Source organism: Pteropus alecto, unplaced genomic scaffold, assembly GCF_000325575.1.
Source record: "Pteropus alecto unplaced genomic scaffold, ASM32557v1 scaffold8, whole genome shotgun sequence".
Taxonomy (NCBI): Eukaryota; Metazoa; Chordata; class Mammalia; order Chiroptera; family Pteropodidae; genus Pteropus; species Pteropus alecto.
This window is the reverse complement of record NW_006494609.1, coordinates 10,941,408-10,968,334: the sequence shown is the minus strand read 5'-3', so window position 1 is coordinate 10,968,334 and position 26,927 is coordinate 10,941,408. Positions and strand designations below refer to the sequence as shown.

At 38.7% G+C, this 26,927-nt stretch overlaps 1 protein-coding gene across 7 annotated transcripts in view; it reads right to left on the bottom strand.

Moving 5' to 3' along the window:
• FLRT2 (fibronectin leucine rich transmembrane protein 2) overlaps positions 1-26,927 on the bottom strand; it is a 92,071-nt gene that overhangs the window by 61,166 nt on the left and 3,978 nt on the right. The window contains exons 1-5 of one of the 7 annotated variants that reach the window (XR_003044079.1): positions 26,782-26,921; positions 15,822-15,981; positions 9,989-10,112; positions 3,875-3,912; positions 875-1,241 (exon numbers count right to left, since the gene is read on the bottom strand). The exons of 1 other annotated variant lie outside the window; for it this stretch is intronic. The gene's annotated coding sequence lies outside the window, so the exon portion shown is untranslated. Of the gene's footprint in view, positions 1-874; positions 1,242-3,874; positions 3,913-9,988; positions 10,113-15,821; positions 15,982-26,781; positions 26,922-26,927 lie in introns of those variants that run through there. 5 more of the 7 variants (XR_003044080.1, XM_015599719.2, XM_025041953.1 and 2 more) reach the window with 5 other exon arrangements.

Here is a 26,927-nt window from a genome sequence, read left to right as displayed (position 1 = left end):
TGTTTCTTTTAACACTCCCAAATTGCTAATCACCATAAGAGTTAAAAAAAAAAATCACTAAAGGTTGTAAAACCTATCCATCCAATTCAAGCAATACATAGTCATTGGTGATATCAGTTCATGAAACTTAAAAATAAAAGTCATTTGGTATAATATTCTCCATATACAGGCAGTGAAAAGCAGGTAGCCTGAATGTAAACATTGAAAATAGAGCCCTTGCCTGCCCAATACTTCCCTTAATAAGATCATCTTATGGATCAATCAAAAGAAGGAGATCACGCCCTGACTTCCGGCTGTCTACTTAAGTGTAAAATGTAGGACTGCCTTTTTAAAAGGCCCTTTTCATTTGTACTCATATCAACACCTTCTCCCTACTAACTCTAGTATCTTCAGTGTGAGTTAGAGTCAACTATCGTCTATTAAGTTATATATAAACACCAGACACATCCATGCTTGCCACATGAGACAAAATGACAACATTTCACATTTTTTGAAAAATAAGTCTACTTTATGTGTTTGTTTTTTTCCCAAAGATCATATGAAGTACTGAGGTGGAGGGTAGCAGAGACTCAATGCACCTGGCATTTGATAAATTGCATAAACTTTGGAATCAGATACAGCGGGTCCTATTCCAATCCCATCACTTCCTGGTGGTGTGGCCCTAGTGACAGAGGTAACTGCTGTGGTATTACTTGGTCATAACTATGATAATTTATACTTTATAAGGTTTGTGTAAAGATTAAATTGAGTAAGGCAACACTGCCCAGAAAAACCATAATTCTCGAAAATGGCATATGTTTCTTTTAAGGAGTGAATAGCCTATTGATGCATCTGGATGTCTAACTTTACGGTAAAAAAAAAGAAAAAAAAAGAGTGAGATTTAAAAACTTCATTTCTTTAGTAGTTATCTTTATATTTAACACTGTGGGATCGGTCTTGGAAAAGCAGAATAAGCAGCCCAAACTCTAGGGCACGGCCTCTCAAAGCCTCTCGGATTCTGTGACCCAAGAGCCTCGTGTCTCCTTGCAAGGTCCTGTTACAATCCATTGATTTTTTTCCTCATGATATAAAATTTCTTTTGCTTAATTTCATCAGGCTACTCCCCCTGGGTCATTCTGACCAATTATATTCCTTGTTGTTTATACTGTTCAACCATCAATAGATTTCATTTTGAAGAGCATGATGCAATCATGTGATGGCATTCTTTCCAGTTATTGAACTGTTGTTGCCTGAAGAATGCCCTAGAAAACAGGAAAACAATTGATGTTCACAAACATCATAACCTTTAAGACAAGAATGAAATAAATTGGGATAATTGGTAACTAGCCTAAAGTCGCTCACATTATATACCCATCTACTCTCTCAAATGATATATGTATCATCATCTCATATGATCCTGAACGAGTCCATGAGTTAGTATTGTTCATCTTAGTTCACAGAGAAGGAAACTGCATTTCCAGAAAGTTCAATAACCTGCATTAAATCCTCACAGTCAAAAAATGGTAGAAAGTACGCTCAAACTTGGCATTCTTGATGCCAGTTGCCACACATCCTCCATGGAAAATCTAGAAATCACAGTAAGAAATTTAAAATTTTAAATAACATTCCAATTACTTTTGGTTTGAACTGAAGACATATCTATGTCCTCATAAAGTGAAATGTCCTTTTGGAAACCTAAGTCAGATGGACTCAAAAAGTGGACCAAGTACATAGCAAACCTCCAGAAGAATGTGAGGCCCTTCCTCCCATGGATATTCTTCTCAGTTGTTCATTAGCTGTTGAACATCCCATGTCACAGACTACCCTCATTTAGTCCAAGGCATTACTTGTAGTTGGAAAATAAATACTATCAGAAAACTAACATTTAGCATTGGTGTCAGTCACAGACCCTGGAGTGAGAATCAGTTTCCGACTTATCTTGAGACGGGTTATATAGCTAAGACAGCTTGAGGACAGAAAAAAAAATGTGGTGACAGAAATGTCCCATAAAAATGAGGATGGGGAGCTCGAAAATATTAGGGACACTAAAACTAAACAACAACAACAAAATACAAAGACAACAATAACAACAGAAACAATTCCATAATTTTACCAAGGCCCGGGGTGTCTAAAGAACTGCTGATTTTCAGGCCTACGTTATTATACATTGTAAAAGAAGAAAAATGTATCATTCTATTTGCAAAGGCTGTTTTCTCTAACTCCTACTTGATCATCAGATACTAGGCAGCTATTCTGCAATTGTACTGGTCATCAACAATACCATCTCTGGTGATAATGGAGGGAGTATTTCCACGGAAGCAAGAGCCATGCATCAAGATGCTGTGTCGTCCACCTGTGAGTGTTCTAGTGTATTTCCAACACTCATTCTGTACGACTCATAATCTAACAGATGGCACCAGTAAGCAAGTGTCCCTGGGAGTCAGTCTCTTCAAGAACGAAGGCAAAGAAATGCAGAATAAAATTAAGTTGACTAGAATAATACACATCCTCATTTCTTACTATATGTTGACAATGGCTGACAAATTTCTAGCGGATACAATCTTACAGAACACACACAGTAACGTTACATAACAACACAAACTGAGATTGTAAGATATCTTGATAAATAGCTACTCTCTCACCCTAAGCTGTGCTCTCTCTCCATGCATGCACAGCTCCATTACCAGCAGACAGCCAGGGGAGAACTACATACTGCTCAAGAGATAGCTTCTGAAACTGTGAGATGTTAAAAAGTGGCATTCAGATCATGGCCTGGTGGAGCACAAGCATGTTGTACAGAATGTGATATCATTTTCTGAGGCAAAGAAATATGCAAGACACTGTGCAATAAAAAGGAAAAGGGGGAAAAAACGTGCCGTGTTTTCTGCACTGACAGTGAGCTGTTAAACAAGGTAAAATTACCAAATATTGGTGTAATCTGGAGCTTGCCTTTTCTGTTTGGGGAATTATGATAATGTGACAAGGTTATCGTTATAATTAGGAGAGTAATTAAAGTAACGGAGTAATTGCTCTTCTGCATTTTTCTTAGTCAAAAAGATATAATTGTAGATAAAAAAAAAAAGAGAACATTCTTTTTATCTTTAATTTCTCACGAGCATCACAGAACCCAAAAGCAGCTAGACTAGTCACATTGGTACGTAGCAGCTTCCGATTTTCTTCTCATGCACTTTTTTTTTCAGCTGTTACAAATTCCTTGTCACATAGCATGAATTCTACATGTGGAGACTGCCTAGTAGGAGTCAGTCATTTTTAATTCTGATGGGTTAAAATGCTTTTCTCCTTCATGCCTCCTGATTCTGGACTTGGTTTCAATTAATTGTATGTTCACACCGGGTCACCGATAAAAATGAGGTGAAACAAAATTGTTTTACCCAGGCAAGTATAATTCCACACATAGACAAGTGAAACATCTTAAATAAATAAATAAACCTATCCGCCCCTGAAGAGTGAGAACTGGGCCAAACGTGGTCTCTCTGGCAGAAACACTTTGAAGTACAGAAATGAGAAAGTGGCATTAAGAGATTTGTTTAGATTTCTGGGGGAAGAAGAGAGTGGACCCGGCAGAACTGTGACAAACTCAACATTTTTACTCAAATCCTATGGGTTTCCTGAAATAGACAGAAAGCTTTGCCTACTCGACATGAACTGAGAGTGATGGACACAGGCCCTGGAAAGTGACTGACTGAAGGCTGCTAATACCAGGGAAACCCTGGGGTCAGAGATCTAACCTGTAACCTGCCACCTCACCTCTGGGTGGTGACAGGCAGGACAGACCCAGGTCAGAGTGGCGAGTCTAGAGAACATCAGCGGAGGGGAACTGAGCCACGTGACTCTGTGCAAGTGACACCACTTCCGTGAGCTTCCCTTTCCTTACCTGAAAAAATGATCCTATTCGTCTAACTTGCTCAGCTGCTACAAGGTAAAAAGAAAAGAAAGTGTAAAAGGGCTTTAGAAACAACATAGATATTACACACATTTGTATATACGTGTCTTATACATATATTGCCAATCGCATATAACTGTTACCACAAGAAGCTGTGGTTTAGTCCCTGGCTCCCTGTTCTCTGGTCAGTGAGATCAGTGCATTCAAAGAACATTTGGACTATTTGAGAACAAAAGAACTCATTCATTTTGGTATAAATTTAGCCCTGAAGTGATTACTTACTGCACCTAATAGACCTTTTTTGCTTATCTGCTTATCTCTGTTCTTTTATCAGGGATCAGCTCAAAAGTCACCTTCCCAGGGGCCCAAAGCCCACTTCTACCCTGCTCCAAGTGGCAGCCTATACCCGCTCCCTGTTTACTGCCAGACCGTGAACAACTCAATTTGAGACAGGGGCTGAGTCTCCTGTACCTCTGCACTTCTGGGCTGAGCACATGCTCAAAAAGTTTGTGTTGATTGGGCTGAATAACAAAGTTATTCATACACAGTTAGTTATGTGTGTATATAAGTATACATACACGTGTGCACATCTACATGTATGCAAGCGTTTACGTGCCCATTCACCTATGCATATAAATGTATTTTGAATACAGCTTCCTTCGACTAGGATACTAAACCCTTAGTAAGTAAGCCACTAGCCACCCACACTACCTGATCCAGAAAAGATGATGTGAATAACTCTTTCTTTAATTCAGAATACATTATTTCCTGAAGCTTATTATCTGCACTGGCAATGGCAGAATCACAGTAATCACTCTAAAGAATCACTGTGTCCAATATGCATGATACAAAAGCACTGGAAAAACAAAATGGAAATCTAGAAAGGAATCATGTAGCAGGAACTCCCTGGTGAATAAACACCTCGATGCTGATGCTATGGCTGCTATTCCTCTGAGCAATTGCATCTTCCCCTCTCTTTTGTGATGTGATTTTAAACTGAACGCATTAGGTAGCAAGGAGCACTGTAATTAAAGCTTCAAACAGAAAATGATTGAATATTGAAAGAGACTTCTCCTTTGAAAGTGCATTTCAATTCTCCCTGTGTCTCTAGAAGAAAAATGCTTCTGACAGTCTATATTTTATCCGTTTCATTTAATAATGCATATCGACATTTACCCAGGATCATCGGTCGTGGCTTTCCTTCTGATTTTAAATCAGCTAAGCACCTGCCCATCTTCATAACACCAACTCTCCACCCCCCCGCACCTACCCACTTTGTTTTCTCTGTTCTCCTTTACTTGTTTTTCAAATTAATTTTTGAAGCAAGGATAACTCTTGCAGGGTGAAAATACAAATTCTCTGAAAATCTTAAATGTAACTCTGGGGGTAAATGAGAGCCTTTCGCCTCTTACTCTGCTTGCAAAATGACAGTGTCATACATAACCCAACTGAAAAGACATACACACACAGGACATATATATTCTAAAAGCAAAAGAGACTACACAAAGGCTTCATTATTCTTGTGATCTATGAAGTCCATTACCCACTTTCCTGAAAAAGGCTGCAGTTTAATTATTTTTACAATATCCGTTTTCCTTCTAATATGAACTAGTGCTATACGCAAAATAGTCCTCAGTGTTTTTTGTTTGTTTTTTGTTTTACTGATTGTTATACCGTCCTGGTCTGTGTAGGGACACCACAAAGTCTAGCTCTTCTTTGAAATTCTAGGTTCCCTTCTCATAAAACTTAATATTCATAATGTAAACTTAGGGAAGAAGTAATTCAAGCAGATTTATTCATCACTTCATTCAATACTCAGTTAGGACCTGTGGAGGTATTACAAAATGAATATGATATGAACCTTGCTCTCATGGTATCTGCAAACTAGCAACGTAGCCACCTGGTAAAAAATGCTTTAAGAAAGAACTGTAAATTAGTTACGCCTTTAAGCTTCCTACTGAGTAAGGGGGTCTGTGTTTTTTGGTTTATCACTTAGAAAACAGGAAGTGTTCACAAAATCGTTTACTAGACCAATTATAAATGAGACAAATTGTGCTAGTACTGCATTATTTCTAACAGCAACAGCTAATACTTAATGTGCACATACTACATGCCAGGCCCCGTTCGGAACACATTGTGTGTACAGACTTGTTTGATCCTCTCAATTTTATAAGGTAGAGGTTACCTCTGTGCTCTAGATGAGAAAACTATGGCACAGAGAAACAAGTTAACTTGTCTGCGGTACCTGAGGATGAGCAAGAGATGGACTCTGGCTCTAGGACAAGCTTAACCATTTTCGGCCCCTGCCACCAGCACAGGTGTGCCCTTGCAGGCAGGGCAGACACAACCTTACTGGGCTTAAAATGGACTCTCTCCAAGGAACATGGCTGATCTCCCAGACCTAACTCAGGCTCTGACTCCATTTTTAAAGCTAAAATATTTTTAGTAATAGAATTTTATCACTAACTTTTTGAAATAGGGAACCACTTATAGGTGAAATTTGGGGCGGAGGAAAGCAAGGTACTAGAATGAAAGATAGAGCTTCTCAAAAGGTAAATAAATATCTAAAATAACGCCCTACCAATAAAATCCCTGTGCCTCGCACAGACCCCTTGCACAACTCAGTGGGCACTGTCTCAGAAGGATGAGTATTACAGATGAAATCTATATAATTGTCTCTAGAATACCGAACTTTAAAAAATTTTTAAATGTCCAGACAGCACTGGTTATTACCATTGCTTTAACTTAATTCTAAGGGACTCATCTGTATATTCTGGACAGTTTTATTTAAGTACAAAACATCTACATTCACACTACTGAATGTATTAACTTAATGGAAAATTTCTTAATGATATGCCTCTATCCATATTGTATTAACATCTCACTGCAAGAAAACAGAAACACATGTGCATCTTTATGCTTATTCCTCTAATGTTAAATGTTTTAAGTCATTTCTTTTCTAGTTTTTAGCAGCTGGCTTTCTCCTCATTTTCTTCTCTCCTTACCAGATTCATTTCAAGATTTTAGATAGGAGAGAAATAGTTATGTTGCCGACCTGTAGCATTTTGTAGAAATCTAGGCATATTCTGACATACTGATTGGTCATTTCTGATGGTATAGCAAGATTATCAGGGTGGCTAACTTCCTTTGGCCTTTTACATCTGGATCTCAATCTACTATGAAATTTGACGTGAAAAGCCTACAGTACCTTTCCACCTGTAGACTTTTCAATAAATATAACTTTACACAAAGAGTAAAATCAAATTTCTAACTTGCATACCAAATCTCTAAGGACTCTGGTAATTACATTACCAGAATGACGCCTATCTCCATTAAACGAGCATTACTAAATGATGTTACAGATCTTTAATTCACAGCAGTTCCTTCTGCCAGGTGTGATGTATACCCCAGGGTTGAGGGAGTATGAAGCTGGCATGTGACAGAGCATCACCTCTGACTATGCAGGACAGAAAAGCACATTCAGGGAAAAAGGACCTCAAAATCAGCCCTTAACGGGCATTTTGTAGTGATATTGAACTGTTCTCTGAACCAGGCCAGGTTTATTGAAATTTATAGCAGCAGCTCTCCATTTTTACATTTAGAAAGAAATGGCTAAAAGGATATACCCATTCCTTGAATAATGTTTAACATTTTAAACACCACACCCATATTCCCAATGCTGTTTTGGTCAAAGCCAATAAGTTAAATTTTACAGATAATGGTTCAACTAGAAGTATCACAGATATAAGAGGGTGAGATTCTCAGTTCTATCAAGTGAGCTGAATTTGTTGTCAGCTTTAACTGGAACATTAGGTATCAGTTAAGAAATGGGGTGGGAGGATTCAAAATAGGTACTCGAACTGTAGGGAAGTGGTCAGATGGGAACTCGGGAGTCATCTGTATGTCATGGGCAAGTTCAAAAAAAATGAAAATGTTGTATATCCTAGACTGTATTTCTTAGGTATACTAATATGTCAGGAAATGAAGCACATACTACTTCTACTCTGCAGGAAGGGCATTTGCAGCCTGTGATCACTCACTATCAAATGTTTACCCTCTACAATGTCTTTTTGCAAGATGACAGTTCGTTAAATCCCCGAGGAACACTACTAAACTAGCACTTAGAACTTCCTGGTCTTTGAGACTTCAATAAATACTTGTTGATTGTTGGCCCAATTATGAATCTTTTTTTAAATTAAATCTATGTGGTGTCCTGCAGAGCGTGATGAAGGCCTTTAATAAGTTAAGCTCTTTGAAAAGAATAAAGTAAAATGTTTTCCCCTTTCTTCTACATGGAATGAAAAGAGAAGGGAGGCTTGGCTTTCTATTCCTGATGAGATTTTCTTTCCAATTGAAACCCTCAAAATCACATTTCAAAAGTATCCACCCTACCTTATAAGCTAATGAATATAAAATTGAATCTATTCTGTTTTTATAGTAATCTAGACAACTGTGTCAAGCACATAGGCAGAGCTGTTTTATACACATAGGCAGAAATAGCACTCATCCATTATGCTATTTCTTCAATTAGGACATTAAGGCTTTGTCCTCTTCTGAAATTACAATGCAGAACCACAACCACCACCACCAATAAAATTATTTACAATCAATCATTGGACTGTAATCTGAAATCTTTCCTTTTTCTTTCTCCCCTGTTCCCTCTCTACTTCTTTCCACAAATATTTGTTGAATCCCTGCTGTATACTTGATCAGAGCTGGAATCTGAGGATAAATGCATGAATCAGATGGCCGTGGTCCCAAGGGGTTCGATGAGAAGAAATGACCCTTAGATGATCCCAATGGGATAGCCTCTTGAAGGGGGTAGGAGGAGGGCGGGCTCACATGCATTAGTGGGGCAAGGCATTTAAAAATTGGCCACTACTGAATACTCTGTTTGCATTTTAAGATTTTATCATCACATCTATCCTGATTTCATGCTTCTTGGCCACTAACTAAACCTTTATTGCTGCACTATCCATTGAATCCTTTTACTCTGTCTGAATGCTGCAAAGGAGAAGGGTTGTGCATTTCATAACAAAGACAAGTGCAGATCACTGTACAATCTTACCAGAATCAAAAGAGCCAACAGGTGGGAGGTGGCTGCTCTCTAAGTATCTCCTACCTTATTCACTGTTATCTGTTATTACTGCAAGTCTCTAATTTACAAAAATCTGATAGTTAAAGTTTAATGTCAGTGTCCTCGATTGAACACTGCATCAAAAATTGCCATTACCCCTGTAGTCTTCTAAAATTGGATCCTGGAGGTTAGGCTGGTAAATTTTTCAGAGACTTAATGCAGTGGCAGGAGCATCAGATATATGAGCAACAAGATCCATCAGTTACAGCGATTTAAGCTTCTTAGAAGGATTTCTGGAATAGCTTCCTCATATCAAAGGTTTCCCAATTAGCCTTCCAAATCTAGCCATAAACCAAAAGGTCTTCGTGTCTTACCCATCTGCACCAGGAAACTCTACACTATGACAGAATCATCAATATTGTCATCATCAAACATTCGCTAAGCTACTAGAAGGACTTAGAGGGACTTTATCTTTCTTTGAAGAGGCCTATGGGATGTTCCTCTGTGATCATTCTCTTGGAAGCTTTAAAGAGCATGACTTAGACTGTTGGATCAGTAATACAGGGACACATTAATTAATGTCTATTGCTTTCTGAAAACATCAGTGATACTCACCTTACCTATTTTTGAGTAAACCATGTTGGAATACTTGCTAATATTTATTGAGCACTTACCTGTACCAGGTACTATGCAAATGCCCTACAAGTATGACCTCATTTAATTCTCCAGGCAACTCTTTAAGGAGGTTTTGATTTTGCTTTCCCCAGTGCACAGATAAGAGAAACGTGAGGCTTATATCTTGCCAAGATGCCAGAGCTGTGAAGCAGTGAAGGCAGCTCAAATTCAAGCAGACGAAATCCAGAGCCAAGCTCCTAAACACTAACACTAGCTCTCTAGATTCTGATAATTAGAGAATTACTGGAACTACCCAGTCTTGAACAGATGAAGAAAGTGAGGCTCAAGAAGGTTCCATAAATTGACAAAAGTCAAAGATTTTTTAGAGACAGAACAAAAACTAAAACTCAGACCTTCTGTGAGTATCCCACATTGCCTGTCCAATTCAATTCATGGCATCGATTGGTAAGGTGAATATTTGGCACATAGTTCCGTAAAACAGAGATGGACAGGTCCTGCAGCATTTCATTTTCCTCTCTAGGAATAAGATAGGAATTATTACACATGCCCTACTTACTATAAGAGATAGGAATGTAAAATGATACACCCAAACTAAAAGCTTTAAGAAATAAAAGAAACACGAGTTACAAAAATGGAAAGGATTATGAAAAATGGTCTCCATCTTCAAGTTTCTCACGTCATACCATCCTTTCTCTCTGGTAACAATTAAATTAGATCTTCAGTTATTCTATTACTGTCTATTGCAATCTTAAATAAAATAAATCTTTTAGGCAATTTAGGGCAGAATCACTATGCATACTCATCTCTTCCATGCAGCTATCCATGCATGTATGCGCTCATCCATCCATTTACTAAAGAATTTAAGATTCAACAGTAATTAGCCCAATGCACAAAAAACTAACAATATACTAAGATCACACTAACCATAACACTTTGCATAACTTATTTCATTTAATCTTTATATTAATTCTGTAAGATATTAATGTCTTTATGTTACAGAAGAGGCTGGTAAAATTTATAATTTGACCAAAGTTTCACAGTCAGGTAATAGCAGAGCTGAGATTCAAACTCAGACCTACCTAATTCCAACACTGAAAAACCACACTATATTTGAGATTCCACGTATCTGAAATCATGAGTGGATGTGCCCATGACCACAAGGTACTGATCCTCCCATAAGACAAGTGGAGATGACACTGGAGCCTTTATTGCTATCATTTGTGCTTTACAGAGTTAAGACATGGAGCGACGTGAAAAAAAAGAACCATTTCATTTTTTTTTTAAATGGACTCCCAATAAATATCCATTGGAGAAGGTTAAGAGCTACTGCATGCAGAAAAAGAGATTCTAGAAGGTCATTTCTACCAGTGACATGCTTGTGCCCTTCTTAAAGCTTCTTCCTCACCCCCATGTACTAATTTTTCCAAAAAATCCCATTGCTTATATTATTTCAATTATGACCTAATAGTCCTGTTCACCACATTTCACACAGATACCAACTGTCATTTTTCCATCAGCAACGTGTTCTTAATTTTGAAGACAGAAGAAAATAGGTCTCGAAGTTTAAATCCCTTCATCTTTCTTCTTAAGAGTTCAGTAAAAACGTGGTGTCAGAATCAAACCCAACTACCAGTTAAGTTAAATTAGGGATTGCTCTCTAGATTCATAATTTACAAGTCTATCACTTAAGGACAAAGAATTATCTGAACATTCATTTTTTTCCTTTTTTTTAGGAACCTATTTGCTATAATTTTTATAGAAATTCCATTAATTACTTAGAAATATAGAATCATATTTAGAAATATAGACCGGGAAAGGGCAATGACAAGCCAGCTTGTTTGTTGTAAAGACCGAATTTAAGCTAAACCATCATAATTATCTCATTCTTTTAAAAATTATTAATGAAAGCAATGCTATGATTTTCCTATAAAACCCTTTTCAGATTTCCAAAGCATTTTGTACAAGGAGATCAATATTTCCACACATAAAAATGTATAATCAAAGGGAAGCTCTAATATGTTTGTTAAAGGTCAAAAAGAAAAAATCACATCATATAGATCCTTTTTTCATCTTGTAACATTGTGTTTCCAGATCTGTGGCTAAATCTTTAAACTAAAATCTAAATAAGGCTAAAACAACACTGGCTTTCATCAAAAAAGAAGCCTATAAGTATAATTGTGTGTGACTGTGGGGTTTTGATGTGCAAAACACCTTCATCACTTTAGATGACACTAATAATATGCTGAAAAAGAAAAAAATGTTCATTAGTCAATTATAATTGCATTGGTCATTCATGCTAAATGAAATGTATCTCATATCACATATTTTCCACAATGCAATGAAATTATTTACTTGATTTGCCTTTTTAGCTTCCCTCTAATAGCTTTTCACTTGTTGTTTGCCTGTGTCTTAACAGACATTCCCTAGGGTTCTCTGAGAGTAAATGTTCATTCTTAGAAACTCTTACTTGAGAATTTCACCTTGTGGAAACACAGCATTGTCCCCATAGAATACATAAGAGCGATGCAATTTTTATGTTTACAGTGACAAGCTGAAATTTAGTAGAAATAATTCTTTTGTGCCTGTTGATAAACCAGACTCCTCTGCAGGCAGCTTTTATTAAGAGTACTTTCTTTGGGTAATTCTTTTCTAATAATCCATGATCCCCACTGTTTTTGAGGCAATGAGACTGCTGGAAAGACTTCCTTTTTCCCTCCCCCCCCCACCACTCCACCCCTGCCCCCGAAAGAAAAGTGATTTTGAGTTCAAGAGTTAGTGTCCTAATCAAGACAGAGCGATGACTATTTCTAAGGTATCTTAACCTCTTCTACACCCCAGAAATAAATGCTGTTATAGAGAAATCGGGCAAGGGGCACTGTGACCCCATAGAGAGCTTATTTGGGAAAACAGAGGCACAGTATTACAGAAATGCCTTATCCATGAAAGGAAAACTGTCATTTATAAGTTATAACATCTGTATTATTTAAAGTTGGACAGCAAAGGAAAGGGAGCTAATGCTTACTAGTACTTAGGCATCATCTAATCTATTTGTCACAGTGATTTTATGAGATAAATATTATTTTTCCTCTATTTAAAAATTGAGGAAATAGACACAAAGATGAAGAAACATGCTTAAGTGACCCGAGCTGGTTGAGGCATAACAAAGCCAGTCTGCCTGAATCCACAAACTCCATGGCCTTCCTATTTCCCCAACCCTAAATCTTAACGCAGCTCCCTTTTAAAAAGAATACAATTATGGACATAATAAAAAACATGTGATTGTTGTATTTTTCAAAACATCCAGATGTCTTCAAAGATTCCAGCGAGCGGGAGTCTATGCTTTTGGAATGTTGCAAGCATCTCTTTCCGTATAAACTACCAAGCCACTAATTTTGGCTATCAACCCTCCCTTATAAGAATCCAACTCAACATAATCAAGTTGTAATGCCTCTGATTATTTCTATTTGCTCTTGCCTGGAGGCCTGGGAAGACCACGGGTTTTACAAATACAAACACAGGGCTCATAATGCTGTTGGAATGCTCCACCTTCCTAACAAGGGTGCACTGTGCTTTGACACAGGATTCCACAGAAGGAATGAAGTTTCTGCTATTAGATAACTTTAAAATTCAAATACATTAAGAGCTGTTTGTGCAAACTTTGTTATCATTAATTTGCTCAACATTTAAAATTTGATGGGAAGTAGGATAATAAAGAGGAGACACAGACTTGTGCTGTTTGTAAGTTTCACAGAGGTATATCAGGGTCAGATACCTGAGTTCGGTTTATTTCCTCAAACATTTATTGAGCATGGCTTTTGACCTAAATGAGCTCACAGATAGTGGAGACAAAGCATTTGGTAAAATTTTACACCACAATGAGACTACTGTAAAGATAAAAGTAAGGACACACCCTACATTTAGTTCCTAAGAGATTAACTTTGGAGAGGAAGATTAGGGAAAGCTACAGAAAGACCTTGAGTGTCAAGCCAAGATGTTAAGACTTGATCTTTTAAATAATGGAGAGTAATCTCATCAGCACAGGAACGAGATAGAGTAATGCAACTGTGTCCTGAAGGTCACAGGGGTGGAAAAACACACATGAGCTTAAGTACCATGGACACAAAAGGACCAAAGCGAAAGGGCAAGGACAGAATTTTAAAAAGATGCATAAAACTAGTGATAGAACAGTTGAAAATGAATGAAAAGGAGGAATCAAAGATAACTCAAAGTAGTGCTCCAAGACAGGACATCTCGTTTAATAGAGGAATATGAATTAAGCAGAATGGGATTTTGTTCAGAATTACCAGTTCACTCTAAAACACACTGACACTTTAGTCCAGTAGAAAGTATAAGGAAGTCCAGCACCCGCGATGGAGAGGGCAGGGTGACACTGAGGCACAGGCTGGTTCTTTACCGATGCCTGTGGTCCAGACACACCAGGCAGCCTTTTCTAGTAAAAGTGACAGTCATGTTTAGGTTTCTTTCAGATGGCCTGCTCACTTCTCAGTTGCTAATTGCAGAGAATAAATGTTTTGTTCCATCCAATTCAGCTATATTCCCACTGTCATAGACAGAAACACCACAAAATTCACCAGAGTTGGTGTTTTCTTGGGGTCTCAGAGCTGGCTGGCTATGGAGCCATTTGCCAAACTGCACCACCACACCTGTGTAGAGTCTGCTTTCCTAAGCAACCACATTAATCAGCCCATCTAGACTGACCTAAATCAGCAATAATCTTATGCCACCCTATCCACAGTTGTCTCATGACAGGTAATGGGCATAAGATGACAAAAGAATGTAAAAATAACAATAGCCGTGGTCTAGCTGTTTAAGGGGAAATGAAGAATTTGGAATGGAACACTTTAGACAGTATCAATAATATTTACATGGAACCAGGAAAGGAAAATAATTGCAAAGACTTAATTATAATTTCTGAAGTCATAAAACACAACTTTGACACATACAGAGCTGAACGCATCAACAGAAAGTGGGAAAGGGAGTGGTCAAAATTCAAATTCAAGACGGTGAAGACTTGCAAGCACATACTGCGCTTATTTTCAAATCATCGACATGGAACAGCCTTTCCCAGCCCATCTATGGGTCATTTTTTTCACCCAGTAATGTCTACTGCCTGAGCAATTACAGATTTAAGGGAGGAGAGAATCTGACCTATTTATAACACAGTCGATTCTCCATTATTTCCAGGCTCTCTCAGAGGTCACTCGCTTTATGCTATTATCTGACCTCTGGTCATTCCCTTGTCCATTATCACCTCCACAGGGAAAGATAGGTGAATCTTAGATCCATCCATTTAACTATTTATTAGTAATGCTGGTAAAAGGATAATGGCAAAAAATGGCGAGTGTTCTCTACAATAAATGCACCCTTTAATCATTAGTCACTCATCCAGACTTTCGTTGTTTCAGTGGGCAATTGCCCTAAATTTGATTTTCAGGCATGAAAAATTTTAGGGTTGATTTTGGAAATTACCCAGTGCTCACCTATCCTATAAAGACAACAATATCTACAAAATAAGATAAGCAACCTGAAGCAATTCTCTCTACTTCAGTTTCCCTGTGCGTAAAATGGGGTTACTATTAACATTAACTAAACAGAAGCCACTTTGCAGGGATTTTCTGAATATTTAAATGTGATAATATACATGAACTGCATAAGCAGCACTCTAAATAAACCTTACCTATAATCAATGCAATCATTAATGTTATTAATTGTTATTATACATTATTAATTACTCTGGATGAGAATGTGGCCTAATAGTGTGATTCAAGAATCAAGAAATACACTATTTCTATAGATTATATGATCTTCTGGGGAGGTGTTATAAGCCCCCAGCATTAAAGCAAAGTGGCTCATCAAAAATCATCTCAGATGTTATTTTATGTGTTTCCTATTGGCATAGAAAGTGTTGCTAACATATAGAAAGCCCAGAAGGGTCTGAAGGTTAACGTAGGAGCATATCAAAATATGTTCTTTTTAGTCACTAAATATTTTGCTGAAAAAAGTGGAGGGAGGGACTGGAGCATGTTTATATGTGTGCACGCACCCACCACATGCATGCAAGTCATCTGTGTCCATCACTGGATAACCCGCCATGAAAGCAGCAACGTGTCGTTAGAATGGTCTTTCAGCCAACAAGGATTTAAAGTCCAACTTCAGTCCCATCATGACCACACTAAATCTTATAAATTGAGAATTTATTTTAACCTTCACATGCTCTTTGCTGCATTCAATGTGCAAACCATGAAGACTAAGGTGGCTCCTGCTTTGTGAAGACAGAATGAATAAGGACTTATGATTCTAGTCTTCTTTTCTCCTCTCTGGAAGGCCCTGGCTCCTCAGATATCTCCATCAGCAAATAATGTGCCTAGGATAAAATAAACAAAATAAAGACAAAGAGCAAAAAAATGAAAGAGAGCAAACACACAAATTTTTTACAAGTCCTTTGCTTTGCTCTCTTTAATTATGCCAAGAAAGATACACAAAGTTAACGCGATGAGTTAAACTTCTCATTCTACGGAAACCACATCTGTGTGAACATCTCTCTACTCAACTGATGATTTTACTTGGTGCCAAGAAAGATATATCATCAAGTGAAATTATTTCTTCTCTAAACAGGTCTTCCACTGTGGCATCTGAATTGCCTCATGTGTGGTTTGGAGAGCTTCATGCTGATTTGGGTTGAGTTAACCAGCAGACATTTGCCTGACAAACAGGCTTAGAGTAAGGTAGAGAGGTGGTGGTTTTCTTTTTTACCCATATGGGACTAAAATAGCACGTCTGAGGAAGCATTCTCTCTCACTAGATTATGAATCTTGTCTTCCAGGACTGGCCAGCACAATTATGCATTCATTCACTTAATTACATTTGTGTAGAACCTGGTGCATGGGGCACTACTGTTAGCACTAGGGAGATGGAAGGAATGAGCCACGGTTCTTGGAGTCTACTGGGAGAGACGGACATGTGAACAGACACATTAAAACACGACATGAACAGGAGGCTAATAAAGGTACAAACAAAATGCTGTAGAAGCCCAGAGAAAGGAATGATTAATTCTGACCGGGAGGGAAAGTGACATTCATGTGGGTCTTACAGGAAAAGAGTCTGCCAAATGGAGAGCAGGAGGGTGATATTCTATGCAGAGGGTGTACAGCATGAGAAAGGCTAAATATGAAGAAGAACATGCCTTACCATCCTCAGAACATGGATGCAGAGGATGAGTGCTGGAGAAGAATAAGGCCTGAGTGAAGGTTTGAGACCCAGTTGTCATGGAGCTCACATGTCACACTCGGTTCGAATGGGCTTTAATCCAGAGGGACAGGGAATCCAAGCAGTAGGTGACTAAAGTAATATGATATGATTCATCTCTTTTGGAAATTAACTCCGGGACACCAACAACAATACAGTACAATGGTTTCGGGGGTACTGAAGGATGGTGGAAAAATCACACAGGAGACTGTGGCTACCAAGCGTGAGGCCAGCCCTGACGTTCAGCCCCTCTGAAGGTTCTTTCTAGAAGAGTAGGTTTAAAGCGAGCCATATTTCCTATGCAGCAAAATAGATAGGAAAAATACTCAGAAATTCACAAGTGACTATAAACCAGATGATTATAAAACTACTGAGTCTCTGGGTCGGAAAATTTCTAAAAATCATCTAGGTCAGTAATCTCCAATCTCGGGCACTTCTGAGCACCCATATTCCCAGGCTTCATCATAGACTTAATAAATCAGAATCTCCAGGCTGAGGGAAGGCCCAGTGACCTGTATATTAACCACTTCTTCCCGTTAACTCAGTCGGATGACTCAAGTTTGGAAAAGGATGACTTTAGGCCAACCCATCAGATTCCTTGGTGAGAAGGGACAAGTTCTTCTTTGAAAGAATACCCCAAATGTCCTGTAGGAAACAGCGTGGTGCCTGGCGCACAGTAAGAAATCAACCTTTGTCAGATCCCCAGTTCCAAGCTCGTGACTTGAACGGATGTCTGCCTTGCATTCCTTTGGGACTCAGATTATTAGAATTGAGTTTTAAATCCCATTGCTGTCAGCACTATTGGACTTGTTCCTTACCTATTTGGGTAAAAACAATTTTAAACCATTTCCCAAAGAATTTTAATCTCTCGTACATGTTCTAAAGCAACACAACAAGGTCTTATTGTTTCACGGTGGATGAAATGTTGGTTCAGGAGCTACTTACTGAGATGTTAAAAGTTCAGAACACACGCTAGCATGTGCTTCTCTCCTCTCCAATCTGATTAATTGTATGTATATACATTACATTATATATTGTGTGATCTTAACAGGAAAAGCTTCTGTATCTCCAGAAGTGGAGGTTTAGGGTATGCTTAACATCTTGTTAGATATTACTTTCCTACATCAATAAATGTACAGATTCATAGTGTCAAAAACAATATCTCAATTGTTGAGTAGAATGCAAACATCATACTATGTATACGTGCAATTATAAATGAAAAATAACCTCAGCATTGTATATGTTGACCAGTGCCTCTAAGCACGCTATTTGTTCAGAAGGAGCTGCTGTAGAAGCAGTAAGAAGCTCTTTCACTTAAATTAATTGAAAATTACTTTCTGAAAGAAACATTTTCACAGTGAACTGATAACCCGATAGCATCATTCTGATTCTAGCATCTATCATTACATAAGCAAGGTATAATCATTCTTTAAGTACAGACTAAACATTATGTAAACTTGACAATAATTTACATGTCCATCTTCTACATTAAAATATTTTCATGATTCTACCAAGAGTCATGTGTGAGAAGAATTGTGTGAAGAAAGTGTTTAAAACTCATTTTGATAAAAATCTCTGAACAATGGCAAAGACGTAACCACAGCTCACTGTGCCTAGTGTCACAGTCTAGAGAACTTGCTGCAAGCTGCCAGTATTGGTCACCCATGAAAGGGTGCATGGAAGTGAGTGGGAGTGCATGCAGAAGTCCTCCTTAAATGCCAAAGGCTATGCTTTCAATGGTCAAAAAGACTACAGTTAAGCAGGCCTCAACTGTCATCACTTTCTATTCCCCGAACTGGGACAAGTCCTCATTTCTGTCTTCCGTCCCTCCTCTGCCTCCTCTCTCATCAGCCTACACTACACACCACCAGCTATGAGCTCATTCTGCCACTGTGTGGAGTGCATATCTCCTTTGCTGTCCTTTCATGCTCCGTTACACGCATAAATAATGACATTTTAATTTTGCAGGAGAGGCTGTATTCTGTTAGCGAACAGGTTCAAGGAGTCAAAGGCTTTCTTGGGATTCCAGAGATATGGCAAAAATATTTGTAGAAGGAGAGAGTATCATAATGGAATCATTATTTTGAAGACAGAGTGATCTGCAGTTAGCATTTATTAAGCTTCTACTGTGTGCCAGACAGGTAGACATTTGACATAATTATCTTAATCCTAAGAACAGCTCTGTTTGAGTAGAAAGTTATTTCCTCCCATTTTATACTTAATGACACAAGGACTAAAAGACATTTAAAATTTTCCCCAGGTTCACAAAATTAATGAGTAACAGAGCCAGCATTAGAACCCAAGACTATTTCCCAAGGTAAAGCTTTTTTCATTAATATCATGTATTCCCGGCACACTTATTGGGGTTGACGTTACTGTTTTCAACCACGTAGAAAACTTCAATGCAATGAGGGGTTGTGACTCCCTCTTTCCTCACCAGCCTGGATGTTTTAAGGAGAAGGATCCAGCATCACCTCTGTCTCTCAAGCCTTACTATGTATGGTACATAGTATGTGCTAAAAATCATCTCCTGAAAGAATTAAAAAGCTTTCTTCATCATCTAGTGTATACCTTCTGCCTCCGCAAGAATATCTACTTTATGAGTGCCAAGATATTCACACAAAAATATGTGTCCTCACTGCATTCTGTGTTTTTCTTTATTTAGAGTTTTCCTAGGACTTAATTGGAAAAGAACATCTCCAATTAAAAATAACTTGGGTTATCTCATTATTCTCCTATTTTAGGAACATAAGGGCTAAATTAGCACCACCTAGCTTAAGGGTATAACAGTACTCCCACTGGGTAGTATCTAAGACTCAGATTTGTTTGTGCATTTGAAAGATACATAAAAACACACACTAACTCCCGAAATATATACCTATAGATTCTTCTTGTTTTATTAGAGGAGTAGTATACATTTTCCTTCTTCAAATATTGTCATTGTATCATTCAGCACTGCCAGAACAAAAGGTATTCAGATTCTATTAAAGTAATGTGTCATGTTAAAATATAGTTCTATGGCCAGATACTTAAACAACGTACTACTCAAATACTAATCAACTTAAAAAAAAAAAAAAGCAAGTGTCAGACCTCTAGCAAATAACAAATCAGAAACTGAAAAGAACATTGTTAGATACAGACTGTCATATATTCAAACAAACCGCTGATAGAAATATTCCTTCTGACCGAGAATCATGACCTAACCACACATTTTTTAAATACACACTTTATGTATGGGAGTGTTTTTTTTGCAAGCCTCACTTAAGCAACCTTAAAACTATTAAAAATTAAACTTTACAAAGGCCTACATGTATATAAATTAAGAAAATAAAATCAACATGCCCTTGAAACATTTAAAAGTACCTCAGATTTGGCAATTATAAAAAGAACTGAAAATATGGAGAAATAAGTTGTAAAGAACTGTCCCACAAGGATTCTGTGACATGTCACAAAGTCAAAATAAGGCCAAACTTTGGAGATTATGTCTGTGTCAGAATAAATCAGGTCTTTCCATTTATTGGTAATGTGCGCAGGAGGTTTGCCAAACTACTGAAAAGGCAGTCCTTTGCACTAGCCTGCTTTATTCTGCAAAATGAAAGTTTTAAAAATCATCATATATTCTATTAATGACTGTGTTTTTGCAAAAGGTAACTTGGATGGCTGAAGTATAAGCTCAGCCAAAAGGGGAAACAACTTTGCTTCAGGGAACGCTGGTGGTTTCTTCCCAAAAGAGCCTATGAAATCCATCCGTAATAAATTCAGTTTCCAAAATCAAGCCAAGCTGTCAGGAAAGGAAAGTTTGGCCCTCGCACCCAACTCACCCCAATTATCCTTGATCCTTGAAAAGAATACTTGTATCAAAATAGAACAAACTCACAAAAGGAGACAAGGCACCCTTAAATGAATGGAAGAGTGAAGAAGTGGGTCACCAGACACTTTACTGGTTGGGTTGACATCCCACGGTACCCACGAAAAGGCTCCTGGAGGGCAGAGCATTCTGACTTGGTACCATTTTATTTATATGAAACCTGGAACTCTCCTAGCACATGATAATCATGAAATGATAAATGTTATCAATTTGAATAATGCCTCTTTATGGGAATATAAAACTGTATTGTTATCAAGGTATTTTCACACACATTAATCTTATCTGACCCCGAAACAACCCTGTTGAACTCTGCAGAGAGGAAATTAAGTCTCCAGGAGATTGAGTAATTCGTCCAAGGTCATAAATGTAGAAAGGAGTGTGCTGACATGAGAATGTAGGTTTTCTTTATAGAAATACATCTTTTCTTTCCCCCAAAACAGCCTCCCCACTGCTCATTCCCCACCACGATTAAGGTCCCAAATCATAATACCTACATCATAGAATTATCCTCACCCAGAACAGGCGAACTTGTACGTAATATAATGTAGGAGAGAGAGTAAAATTCTATTTTTGAAATCTAAATATTTATGATGCCTATTTTTTTTTTTATTGTTTTAGTTAAAAAAAAAAATCCAAATCTGATCATTTTGAGGTGGGTTCATAAAGAAGGAAACTTCTAAACTGTATTTGGAGAATTCAGCATCTTCATAATAGAATGCAATGTCTATCCTTTTGTATAAAGTCAAATGGTTTCAGGGAGAATTCTGGGTAGCCTTAGGTAGCTTTCAACTTCTTTCTGGTTCTAATTACCCAATGAGAGGCTAGGCGAGCAGGGTTTTCTCATGCCAACTCACAGAGCAGTTGTGAGGAATAAATGAAATCTTGTACGTAAGAATTGGAAAACGTAAGAGAGGAGGTCCAGAAATGCTAGGTACAAATGTGTTTTAAAATCAATTTCATTCCTCAGGGCCTAAAGAGAATTTCCTGGAACCTCTATGGCCAATGCTTAGCCAATCTACTCCCCTACCTTCACCCCCTCTTTAATATCTATGAGGAATGTTACTATTCCTTGCAGTAGTTCCTTCTTCAAAATATTTGAGTCCAAGTTCTGGAGCAAAGTGGGAGAGGAAAGTCTCACAGAGGCTATTTTGACACTGGATTTCATAAAAGTGATGCCCACAGGCAGCTGAGGCTAAGAGTGACACCAACACGTGGACCTATTTTGGGACTCCTATGAGTCTAATGTTTTCCATTCAGCCACATGACCTCTGTTGACTTCGAAGGACAATAAATTTGTGAACTGACCTTAGGAGCCACTGTTCTTTTTACTCCCTGTTGAAGTAGGTTTCAGTGTTTTGAGGCCTAATGGCATCTGTGAACTTTGGTACCTGATGTTTTTTGGTGGGTTTAAATCCAAAAGCCCTCAGGTTCTTAAAAGGTTCAGAGGGAAGATTCTTTTATCTGTGTCTTGAAAGCTCTAATAAAGAGAAATGAAATATAACGCATGACCTGTGACCTGAGGGGAATAGAAGACCTTTTGCCAAGTTTCTTGCACGTTTCCTTAAAAGCATCTTGGGAAGAAAGTGAGAAAAACAGCTCAGTTCTAATGAACACCTAATAGGTAGGAGCACCAGAGATTTATTGTGTGAATGCTTCAAAAAAATGGCTGAGGTCTTTAACCACTGAACTTCTAGAAAATGTTGCCCTTATTGAATATCAGCAGAATAACTGGCCAGTGTTTGAGAATCATGAATGTGGCCTTTTGACTTTCAAAATTGTACAAAGATACTTTCTTTGACCTTCCCTTATTACAGATCTGTAAAAAACGACAATGCTTTGTTCAGGCGACTCAGGACACATGGTGCCGCGTGTGTCTGCAGAAACACATCCCACATTAAATTAAGTTAGAGGTGGTATTTGAAAAATAAATAAATAACGAAGTTCCAATTCACTGCAAATGGTACAGGAGGCCAGTAAGTGGGAAGCCTGCAAGAAAAGGACTTCTTTTAGAAAGATGTTTTACAGGACTTTTTCTGCATCATTAACTCTTCTGGAATCCTGAACATAACATGATGGATTTCCCTAAAGAAGTAGCTACTGTTTAATTTTGAATCACTTCAAAGAGCCACAGTAGAAGAAATCAAAGAAAACCAAAAAGACCAGTAGATGTGAAATTCGCCAACGGGAAAAAAAACCATGAAGGTTCTAACAGATTTTGACCATGTACTGAAAATACCACTGATTATTTTGCTAATACAGTGTTTTACTGTTCCATGCGACTGAAATAAGTCTCTGTATTCATCGGAACACAGGATATTTTTATTACAATATTTGTGTCATAGCTCTTTAAAAAGGAACATATTTTAAAACCTTGAAAAGAATCTCTGTCTTAAAATGGTTCTTGATGTATATGAGTGTGTGTTTTATTATAAACAGATACTTAATTGGCAGTCACATTGCTGAAAACAAGAAAAAAAATACTGATAGTCTTACTCTTATCCTTAACATGTAGTTTTTAGAAGAAAAATAAAATTGAAAAAAAGCAAAGCAATCTGGAGGATGGAGAAAAATAAGAAAAGTTGGCCGGGGCATTATAATGGTTGTTTGACTTTAATAATAACAATTGGTCTTTTAAAATGTCTTTTGCGTAAAACCTGCCCAGGGGAAAAGAAAGAAAACCTCCTAAAAATTCCATATCCCCAAATACCACTACATCAAAAACCATCTGGAAAATGTCCGATAATGGTGTCCACCCACCTAAGAAATTCAGTAAACTTCGTTTTTAATTACTATTTAGGATAATCAACTCAAACTGAAATTTCGATTTGAAAACCCTGAGAAGACAAAGCTGGATTAGGAATCAGATTTTAAAAGTCTCCTTAAAAGACCATCTGTTTATAGACACCCTTCTTACACTCCACCTCGCCCTTGATCTGTACCATAAGTTCACAATAGAAGCACAGCTGAATTTAAAGACATACACACACTGCATCTATGAAGTCTAGTTACCACATATATGTTCTGAGCGTGAATCAAGTTCCCCATGTTATGCAAGCACTCGGGGACAATAAAATTTCACTAACATCCAGCAGCCCTGTGAGTCTCAAAACACGAGTCTACCTGACTGCACAATCCTCATACTGACAGTGGATAGCACTAGTGTTTTCTTTATGTTGATCATAGTGTCAATGCCCTATGGAAGAACAAGTTAGGAACTTATTAGCCTGTAACATTTTTATTACTGTTGTTAAATATCATTCTCCATACTGAACTCTCTATGAGAAAAATCAAGTGGGAAAATCTAAATACCCAGAAAGAGCTATTGGTTTCCCCACTCCCCCACGTACTCTGTAGACTGATGAGGAGAAAAAACAATAAGCGTTCATTTCTGGCAGACAGAGGTCACTAATGGACTGAATTTGAATCGCGGTGGCAGTAACCACAAAGTTATTAAAGTAATCTAGTGAAAATTAAACTTGAATTGAAATCAAAGATACCAAAAGATGATTATCCAGGAAACTCTGACCTGAACAGAAATAAAATGACCCCACCTTGACCTTTTTGGAATCTTCTAAACAGAGAGCAAAACCAAGGGCCACCACTGTCACCCTTGCTATTGTTTTTTTTTTTTTTTTTTTTTTAAACTTCAGATAATGCTGATTGTGGAAGCAGCAATTTTCTCTCGTAGAATACAAAGCTGAAGTCAAACTAGATCAGATGTTCACTCTGGATCTCAACAGACTAAAGCTTCTGGAACTGTACATGTCTGAGCCTTTCTTGAAACCACAGCTTCAAACTGGGAAGATATAAGGTTGCTTTAGGGAGGTATGTCTAAATCCTAAATCAAAGTCTCCAGCAGGCCTGAATATAAATATAACAGGCATCAGAAGAGGTTCAAATTAGATCCAGCCGATCAAAGTCAAACTCAGATGAAGGGCACAACATCTGAAACCTAGCATACGGCAGGGAAAACCATGGCAGTCTTGGAGATCCCAAGGTGCCCATCACGGTGTCATTTGGGAGTCTCTTCTCTTCTGTTAAAAACATCCCCTAAAATGGCAAAGAAACTACTCAAGTGTTAAGACATGGGCACTAAAAAACAAACAAACAAACAAAATGCCAGCATTCCTCTTAAGCTGATTTGTAATAGCTTCTGCTACAGTACAGCTAGCCCAATTCTTTTTACAATTTCTTGTACCTACTGGCAGAGACATGGAATCATGTTTAAAATTTCGTCTTCCAACCTCTTCCAGTCACAGATATTTGCAACTCAACATGACAGTATGGTGTTGCACTGTCAACTGTGATTATTAAAAATCCTTAAATGGTTTAACCCTCTACTGCTTGGGGCTTTTGAGAAGAGGAGGAGGAAAAGTTGTATTTGGGGGAGCGAAACGTTGTGGGGAAATAAGCAACTTTTCGTGGTATGTATCACCCAACGATTTGATCTATTCTCTTCTAATATGGTGGCCTGTCGATCTTATAGATCTGGTGCATGTTGCTTAGTGACTTAAAAAAAAAAAAAGGTCCAGGTCTAACACTTTAGATACTGACCTAAAATTTTACATTCATACTGCAACCACCAAATATATCCCTGGACAAATGCCAAGCTGCATTCTATTTACCTCAAAATGTTTGGGGGATCCTTTCATTGGTGATTTAATAAGGTTACACCGCTTAAGTCTACAGATAGTACCTTCCTGATGTGGAAGCTACCTTCATATTAGCTTTTGGCTGGGAGAAGTTAGACATAATAAATTTAGCAATAAGCCTGAAACGAGTGGACATGCCCCCAAAGCTCCCTGAAAACCCGCGGGATGAAAGACTCCCAGCTGAGTGGGGAGCAATAGCTCTTATTTAAAAGAGGCTTTGCATAGCAAATGCAGCAGGCAAAGAAATCTAATCAGCACCTTGCACTCCTGCGTGAGCATTTACACGGCTTTGTGCCTTGCACTTGATTAGCTTACTGTAAGCTTTACAAGAGATTCCCTCTACTAAAATTAATCAAAAGCTCCTGGAGAGTGATTTCCATTTACCAGAGAAGGCACGATGAGTTTCCAGGTGAATAAATAATGATCATAATAAAGATGACAGCAGCGGCAAACGTGGAGCCGCTCGGAACCCCGAAACTCAGCTGGGGGAGAGGGAACGTTGGGGAGTTGGGGCTGGAATCTTTTCGTTCTCTGAGTGGAAAGCAGGAGCTATTTTCTTAGTTAGCCTAAGTAAGGCTGCTGTTCCAGAAAGGAGAGCGTCTTCTCTCCGCTGCCACCTCCTCAGTGCACACATGCTACCTACCACTCACCACCCCCACCCCCCCACTACGGTGCATCAGGCCACCGAGGAAAAACCGGCCTCTCTGCAACACCATTACACCCCCGCACATCCCCGCACACGCACGCACACACATACGGACACGGACAAGCATTGCGAATTCACGTCGCCAATGGTTAGTGCGTTTCATCTCACCCTTCAATCAAAATGTGACTTCTAAAGTTCTTATTTTATGACGCCAGAAGGTGAATGGAAGGAGGGAGGGAGGGCCCCGGGGATGTCAAAAAGAGGAAGGATAATTTCCCCCCTTTCCTTGGCATTTACACAGGCACCTCTCTGCCCCCATTTGCTTCCCTGCACTGACTAAACACGGTGGGCGAATGCCAGTGGGCTCAGAGAATTTTAAAAGATGCCAAACAAGAGTGAGAGAGTGAGGGTGGGAGTGAGTGAAATCCATGCTTTATTTCTCAGGATTGAAGAAGACTAAAAGCCCCTGAATCCACATTCTAAATTTCCAACGAGCTACAAGACGAGGCACCAGCTGGAGCCGAAGGTTCTCATCCATTCCCAGGAGGGATTCGCCTCCCTGCACAGCTACCCAACCGACGCAGAGAAGCGCCACGGGTCCCTCTAATGTGACTGTAGCTCTTCCGGCGCTAGGTGCCGGTGCCCGGGATCTTGAACTTCGCCTCCCTCTTACTTTCGGCCAGAAAAGGCGCTGGAAGGGAGCAAGAGCCCAGCGGAGGGGCATGGAAAGATTGGGTTGGGGGTGCCTGTTACCTGCGAAGGTTCTCGAGGTCTCCTTCCAGCCCGGGTGGTAATTCCGCTCAGCGCCGAGTACTCCCCCAGATCCAAACTTTTGCTCAGTCCTCCGGGTGGCGGCGGCGGCGACGGTGGCGGCTGCCGGATCCCGGCCCTGTCGCCCG